Raw genomic sequence first — 7,915 nt, forward strand, 5'->3', positions numbered from 1 at the left:
GAGTCTTACTGTTTTCTGAGTCCGTACTTGAGCCTATGATTCTCCTGTCTCTGTCTCCTCTCCCTGGTACTGGGATTATAGACATATACATCATCAAGTCCAGCTTTGAGACCCTGTTTTAAAACAAAAAATAAAAGGTCTAGGAGTGTAGCTCAGAGGTAAAATGCTCTTGAGTTCAGTTCTCAATAATTCTCTCTCTCTCTCTCTCTCTCTCTCTCTCTCTCTCTCTCTCTCTCTTACACACACACACACACACACACACACACACACACACACACACACACAATGCGTGCATGCCCCCACACACAACACAAAGGTCTCTGGTTTGTTTTTTGTTTGTTTGCTTGTCTGTTTGACTAGGGATTGAATACAGTTTTTCTTTTGAAGCAGGGACTTGCTAAATTGCTGAAGGTCTTAATAAATTTCTCTCTTTCTTTCTTTCTTTCTTTCTTTCTTTCTTTCTTTCTTTCTTTCTTTCTTCTTTCTTTCTTTCTTTCTTGTGGTACTGGGGTTCCTGGAAGCCCTTCTACCTCTGGGCTACACTTCCAGACCTATTTTTAAATTTTTGTTTTGGAAACAGGGTCTCCTAAGCCAGCGCGCGTGGCTGGCTTCAAACTTGCCCGATCCTCCTGTCTCTGCCTCCCAAGCGTGGGGATTACAAGTGTGTGCCACCACGCCTGGCTCAAGTCTTAATATTCTGAGGCTGGCCTTGAACCTTCAATCTTCCTGTCTCAGCCTCCCAAGTAATGAGATCACAGGTGCACACCCCCACAGCTATAATGTCCACACTTGATGAATGATGTGTCACTGAATAAGCACCAGGCACTCTGCTGAGGGTTGGTCACACATTTCCTCCTTAAAGCAACCCCAGAGACCAGTATTATTACCTGTGTTTTGCAGATGAGGAAATTTAAGTTCTGAGAAGTTGAGTAACTTGCACAAGAGCTCCCAGTGGAAAGTGGTAGAGTTGCCACTCAGACTTGGGTCTGCCTGACTCCCAAGCCTGTGCTTTTCACCATTCCACTCTCTTTTTCTAGAATAATGCCATCTTTACATACCTCAGGAATGGCACTCAACAGAGGCAGCAAAATAGACAGCCCCAGTCTGAAGGAGAACAAAAACCCAGGTGATCGGGGCTGGTATTTACACTGCACCCCTCAGTCAGTTCTCAAGTTCAGATTCATGGGTAGCATTTGTATCCATGTTCATTTGTATCCATGTTTGCTTTTTCTCTCATTGACTCACTAAGTAGCTGAGGCTGTCTGTAAACAGAACTGTGATCTCTGGTCTCAGCCTCCCAAATGCTGGGATTACAAGTGAGCGCCACCACACCCAGCTAAAGCTCTTCTTAAACACATAGAGATAGTTATTATGATCTCCATTTTGCAGAGGGGAGAAATGAGGCTTAACGATATTGAAGAACTAGACTGGGGTCTCCCAGCAGAGCTGGGCTTAAAACTCATTCTTTGGATTCCAAGGCTAGTTTTATTTACTCCACTATATAAACAGATGTCACAATGAGTAGAAGGACACATATGTTCCTAAAACACAGCCATATTGCCATCACTGATTTTTGGCAACAACCCTTTTGTTTCTCAAGTATGGAACCCCCTTTTTATTGTACTAGGAATTAAATAGAGGGTCATCCTATCTTCTATTTAGAGCCCCAGCCTCCCCCCTACTTCTTTTGTTTTGAAATAGGATCTTGCTAAGTCACTCAGGGTCTTGCTAAGTTATTAAGTCTGACCTTGAACCTTTACTCCTCCTGCTCAGCCTCCCAAGTACTGAGATTATAGGGGTACGCCACTACATTTGACTCTCTTCCAAATTATAGTAGTATCAGAGCAAAAATCATTCATTCAGTGCTGCCCTTTCTTCATCTGTGTTAGCATCAAGCATTTCTCTTTGTAAATAAGAGACTTTAAAGAAATTACTTCTAGTTGTCTTATTCCATACACAAATCTTACTTTCCTTCTTTTTTTCTTGCAGCACTGGAGATTGAACTCAGGGCCTCACACATACTAGACAAGTGCTCTACCCCTGAGCTATTGCCACAGCCCAGTGTCTCACTCTGTGTGTGTGTGTGTGTGTGTGTGTGTGTGTGTGTGTGTGTGACATCCAGCCCTACTTTTATTCTTTGTTTTGAAACAGGGTCTCACTAAATTGTGGAGGGCCTCACTAAGTAGCTGAGGCTGGCCATGAACCTGTCTCAGCCTCCCAAATATTGTGTATCTCACTTTTACAAAATCTTTTGTGGAGTTGGGGCTGAGATTGGAGGATTGAAGTTTCAAGGCCATCCTCAACAAGTTAGCAATACCGGATTACTTTTTGTGTATGTGTTACTGGAGATTGAACCCAAGGGGCATTCTACCTATGAGCTATATACTACAGCCTCCTGAGATCTCAGTACTGAGATTCCATGTGTGTGCTACCTTGCCCGGTTCTGAGACCCCATTCCAAAATAAAAAGAAATTAAAAATAAAAAAATTTGGAAGTATAGCTTGGAGATAGGATGCCCCTGCGTTCAATCCACAACAAAAACAAAAACCTTTTGTGGGGTGGGGGTATATCTGAGCACTAGAGGGCTTACCTAGCAACTGTGAGGTCCTAGGTTCCATTCCTAGCATGCATGCGTGTACACACACATGCACATGCACACATACTTATGTTGTATATGCATATTTTAGTCTTTCAAAGTATATAAATTAAACAGGAGACGTCCCAATGATTGCCTTAGAGCTGGGCATATAGCTCATTGGTAAGTAGAGTGCTTGTCTAGCATATATGAGGCTCTGGGTTCAATCTCCAGCAGTGCAAAAAAACCCCCAAAAGCAGAAGAATGCTTTAGCCATAAAAGCCTCAACATATAATTCCTTTAAACAATGAAACGTGCCAGGTGTGGTGGCACACGCTTGTAATCCCAGTACTTGGGAGGCTGAGACAGGAGGATTGCGCAGGTTCAAAGCCAGCCTCAGCTATTTAGTGAGGCTCTCAGCAACTTAGTAAGACCCTGTTTTCAAATAAAATAGAAAATAGGTCTGGGAGTATAGCCCGAAGATAGAAAACTTCTTGGTTCCATCCCCAGAACCACACACACACAAAAAAAGAAAGAAACTCTTGGCACATTTAAGACATAACTCAATTGAATGTTCACAGCTTCCTGAACACAGAAAGCAGGGTGTCTGTGATTCATTGCCTGGCTGCAGAGTTGGTTTCTCATTTTTCTTAAACTAAATGTATAAGTTCTTACTCTTTCAAATCTGTCATGAATTTTCTGGATTACTGTCTTTGCTTTATCATCAGCATCTGATAACATTTCTTGGCTGAATGACTAAGTTGAGGATATTGTATTCTTACCATGAGAAAAGGCAGATTTCCCCTTGTTGTCATTCTTCCCTCTAAAAAGGTTGTTTAAAGTGGTGCTTAAAAGATAATTCCAGCTTGCTGAATTCAGGGTGTGGAAAAAGTCCAAAATGAGACTATTCCATGCATAAATGTGCAAGAAATATTAATATACACAGCAAGGGGATGATATCTTACACTCCTGATGCATCTCTTTCTCCTGCCTTGATATTAAAACATATAATTTAGCAAGGCTAAAAGTAAATTAATGCTGGGCATGGTGGCACACGCTTGTAATCCCCGCGCTTGGGAGGGAAGACAGGAGGATTGCGCAGGTTTGAACCCAGCCTTGCTGGCTTAAGAGACCCTATTTCCAAATAAAAATATAAAATAAGTCTGGGAGTGTAGCCCGGAGGTAGAAGGGCTTCCAGGAACCCCAGTACCACCAAAAAAAAAAAAAAAAAAGTTAACTAAGGCAGCAAAGAACTCTTACTTCCACCATTTCCACATGTTAAATATAAAATGAGGGTGGGGTTATGCTTCTCGGTAGAGCACTTGCTTAGCATGGGCACAATCCTGGGTATAAACCTTAGTACCACAGTAAATAAATGATGATTTAATAACTCAGTTATTCCTAAAATTACCCTGAAGTCAAAGCTATTCTTCAAAACTAATCAGTAAGTTATCTGTTTATCTTTATATTCAAGGCAGATATCTGGACATCCTCAGTTCACTGTAAAATTTAATACAAGAAGTGTTCTAGTACCAGAAGCTTGCTTTGAAATGTGTTTTTCAAAAGCCATGTTGAGGCAGGGTGTGGTGGCTCACACCTGTAATACCAGTACTTTGGAGGCTGACACAGGAGAATCACAGGTTTGAGGACAGCAACATAGTGAGATTCTTGATAACATAGCAAAATCTTATTTCAAAATATAAAAATGGGCTAGGGTTGTAGCTTGGAGGTAGAATGCCTCTGGGTTCAATCCCTAGTGCAAATAGAAAAAAAATGAAAGAAAAGAAAAATAGACACATTGAGCTGGGTATGTTGACACACATCTGTAATCCTAGCTACTTTGGAGGCTGAGACAGGAGGATCACAGATTTAAAGCCAACCTCAGCAACTTAGCAAGACCCTATTTCCAAATATAAATAAGTAAAATAAATAGAAAGAGCTGGGGTATAGCTCAGAAGTAGAATGCTTCTGGGTTCAATTCTCAGTTTAAAAATAAATTAATAAATAAAAAATTTAAAAGGGCCTGGGGATGTAGTTCATGTGAGGCCCTGGGTTCAATATTCAGTACTGCAAAAAAAATCTATATTGATTATGGACAAATATGCCATAAAATAAATATACCAAAATGTTCTTTGAGGAGTTTAGGTGGTTTCTTCTACAGACTGTTAGTGGAGATGAGCACTTTGGCTCCCAGTTACCACCACAGAGGTGTTAGTGGGGGAGCTGGGTGGGCCTGAAGGAACTGGGACTGGCATACCTCAGTAGACTTCCAGCTCTCCACACCTGGTGCCAAAGATGATAGATTGGGTGTGGGGGGATGTCCAAAAGACAGCTTGGCTGTTAAATACAAGAATGGAGTAGGGAGTGTTGATATGTGTGACATTGAGACCCGTAAGTATTTCAGGAAGGAAAGATAGCAACACAGACAGGGTATAGATTCCCCATTATCTCAGAAACTTGATTGCTTAGAGTCAAAAGCAAAAGTATTTTTTTTAGGTACTGGTGATTGAACCCAGAGATGCTCTATTACTGAGTTATGCCTCAGGATTTTTATTTTTATTTTGAGACAAGATCTAACTAAATTGACCAGGCTAGACTTGAATTTAGAATCTCCTTCCTTAGTCTCCTGAGTTAGCTGGGATTAGAGGCATGGGCCATGGTGCACTCTGCTTCAAATACAATTTTAAGAGAAGAAAATGATAGTTTCTAGAATGCCTGTGTTTATGATAGAGATTCAGGCTTACCACATAGTTCTGAAAATCACCAGAAAGTTACTTGTTCCTTATGTTTTGAGGTTCAAAATATTCTAGTTTCCTCCTCATAAGACTGTGTGTGTATGGTGTTAAGAGATCAAATTCAAGGCCTTGGCCATGCTAAGCTGGTGGATAATGGTGGAATTAGAAGCAAGATGACAAGGAGGCGCACGCAATGCAAAAAGTGATTTTTGGAAGAACATCCCAGAAGGGATCACAGAGAAAAAACCGCTTTAGCCAAGCATGCTGGGGAACTCTTAAAAACATACCTCGTAAGAAAAATGATCTGGGTGTGGTGGAGGGAGCCCAGCAGTGCCAAGCGGAAAGCCCAGCCACATGTCCCGGGGAGCTCAGCTCCCCCTGGCCGCCACGCTCCTCTATGCTGCGCTGGGGTTTGTGTTGCACTGGGAGCAGCAGATCCTGTTCTGTGCAGTAAGGCTGTGGCCTCTGCTCTTGGAGGGGAGATAAAATTCATTGCTGCTGAGTGCTTGATCCCACAACCTCTTCAAAACACACATACTGTCTTCTCTTATTAAAAAAAAAATACTGGAGAGGGGTCAAGATGGCTGTAGTGGCAGCCAGGATTCAGGAGATGCAGACAAATCCCATCCAATTCACCTGGAACTTTTGGGAAAAAAAAATCCCTGTGAAGGGGGGCTGCTCCTGCCACACATACTTAAGAATTCTGGACATCATATCATGTAAGGAAGGAGCTCAGTGGAGAACCAGGAGGAAGGCTGTGTTGGCAGTGGCAGCGGCGATGGCAGTGGTGCCTGTGAAGGCTAGTATTTGGGAGAGGCATAGATCTGATCCAACCCACTCTGATATTCTGAAGAAATTGCCCCAAAGGTAGAATGCTACCACCAATCACACTTGGGAATTTGAGACATCATGCTGTATGAATAAGGTGCTCGGAAGAGAACCGAGGTGGCTGTGGCAGCAGCAGTGGTGGTATTTGGTAGAGGCAGAGATTCAATCCAATCCACCTCATAATTTTAAAGAAATATCCTCAAAGGTCTACTGCTACTGCCGCACATGCTTGGGAATTCTGGAAAACAAACTGTGTGGGAAAGGTAGGAGAGAACCGAGATGGCAGTGCCAGCAGCGGTGGTGGTGGTGACCAGAATTTGGAGGGGCAGACACATCCAGTCCAGTCCACCTTGAACTTTTGAGGAAATCTCCCCAAAAGTAGACTGCTCCTGCCACACATGCTTGGGAATTCTGGACAACATGCTAAGTGGTAAAAGGGTTTGGGGGGGGGGGGTTCAGAGGGAGCCCCGCATAGCTGGGATGGGCTGCCATGCTGCGTGTTCTGGGAGTCATCAGTCCTCATGGCCACCACACTCCTCTGTGCAGAGCCAGAGTACACAGGGAACAGCAGAGCCTGCTCTCCAAAATGAAGCTGTGGACCTCTGCCTTTGGAGGGAAGACAAAATTCATTGCCACTAGGTATTTGGGGTCCCAGCTTTCGCAAAAGACATGTACTGCTCTCTCATATTTAAAAAAAAAAAAATTGCCGGGCGTGGTGGTGCACGCTTGTAATCCCCGTACTTGAGAGGCGGAGACAGGAGGATCGTGCAGGTTCAAAGCCAGCCTTGCCGGCTTAAGAGACCCTGTTTCCAAATAAAAATATAAAAAAAAATAGCTCTCCAAGAGTAGAGCCCGGAGGTAGAAGGCTTTCCAGGAAGCCCAGTTACCACCAAAAAAAAGAAGAAAGTAAAAAGGGAACATCTGTAGACGACCTGCTTATAGCAACAGAGACCAGAGTCCGATGCACAGCAAGACAACAAAGCCGGTGCTGGGGCCTCTGAGGCCAAGATAGGAACCTGCTGGGCGGCTAGGCTGGTGCTGGGGCCAGTGAGGCTGGGATCGGAGCCTGCCATGAGGCAAGGCCTGTGCTGGGGCCTCTGAGGCTCAGATCAGAGCCTGCCGAGGGGCGAGGCCAGTGTCAGGGCCAGTGAGGCCAGGATCGGAGCCTGTTTTGAGGCAATGCCGGTGCTGGGGCCTCCGAGGCTGGGATTGGGAGCCTGCTGAGGGGTGAGCCCGGTGCTGCAGCCAGCGAGGCCAGTATTGAACCCTGCTGTGAGGCAAGGCTGGTGCTGGGGCCTCGGAGGCCAGGATTGGAGCCTGCCAAGGGGGGAGGCCGGTGCTGGGGCCGAGGCCAGGATCAGAGCCTGCCATGCAGCGAGGCCGGTGCTGGGGTCAGGAAGGCCAGGGTCGGTGCCTGCCATGTGGTGAGACCATAGCTGGAGCCAGCGAGGCTGAGATCAGAGTCTGCTGGGTGGCCAGGCCAGTGCTGGGGCCTTTGAGAGTGGGATCGGAACTTGCAATGTGGCATACACAGAGAAATATCACAGAAAATAAAAAAAATCAGATGCTTTCCCTAATATGCAAAAACTAGTAAGAAATGGGTAATAGGAGGAAATCTAGTGGAAGAAAGGACCCTATGGAGGAGCAATTAAGGTGACCAATCAGAAGGGACAGGATGGGGAAAGACAGAATCTCTTTAAAACACATGATGTACGTCAACAAATATATCAAAGTTAATCACTAAATCAAGCATGGGATTGAGGGAGGGAGAGGGAGT

Source organism: Muscardinus avellanarius (genome assembly GCF_963383645.1).
Source record: "Muscardinus avellanarius genome assembly, chromosome: 14".
NCBI classification, from domain to species: domain Eukaryota; kingdom Metazoa; phylum Chordata; class Mammalia; order Rodentia; family Gliridae; genus Muscardinus; species Muscardinus avellanarius.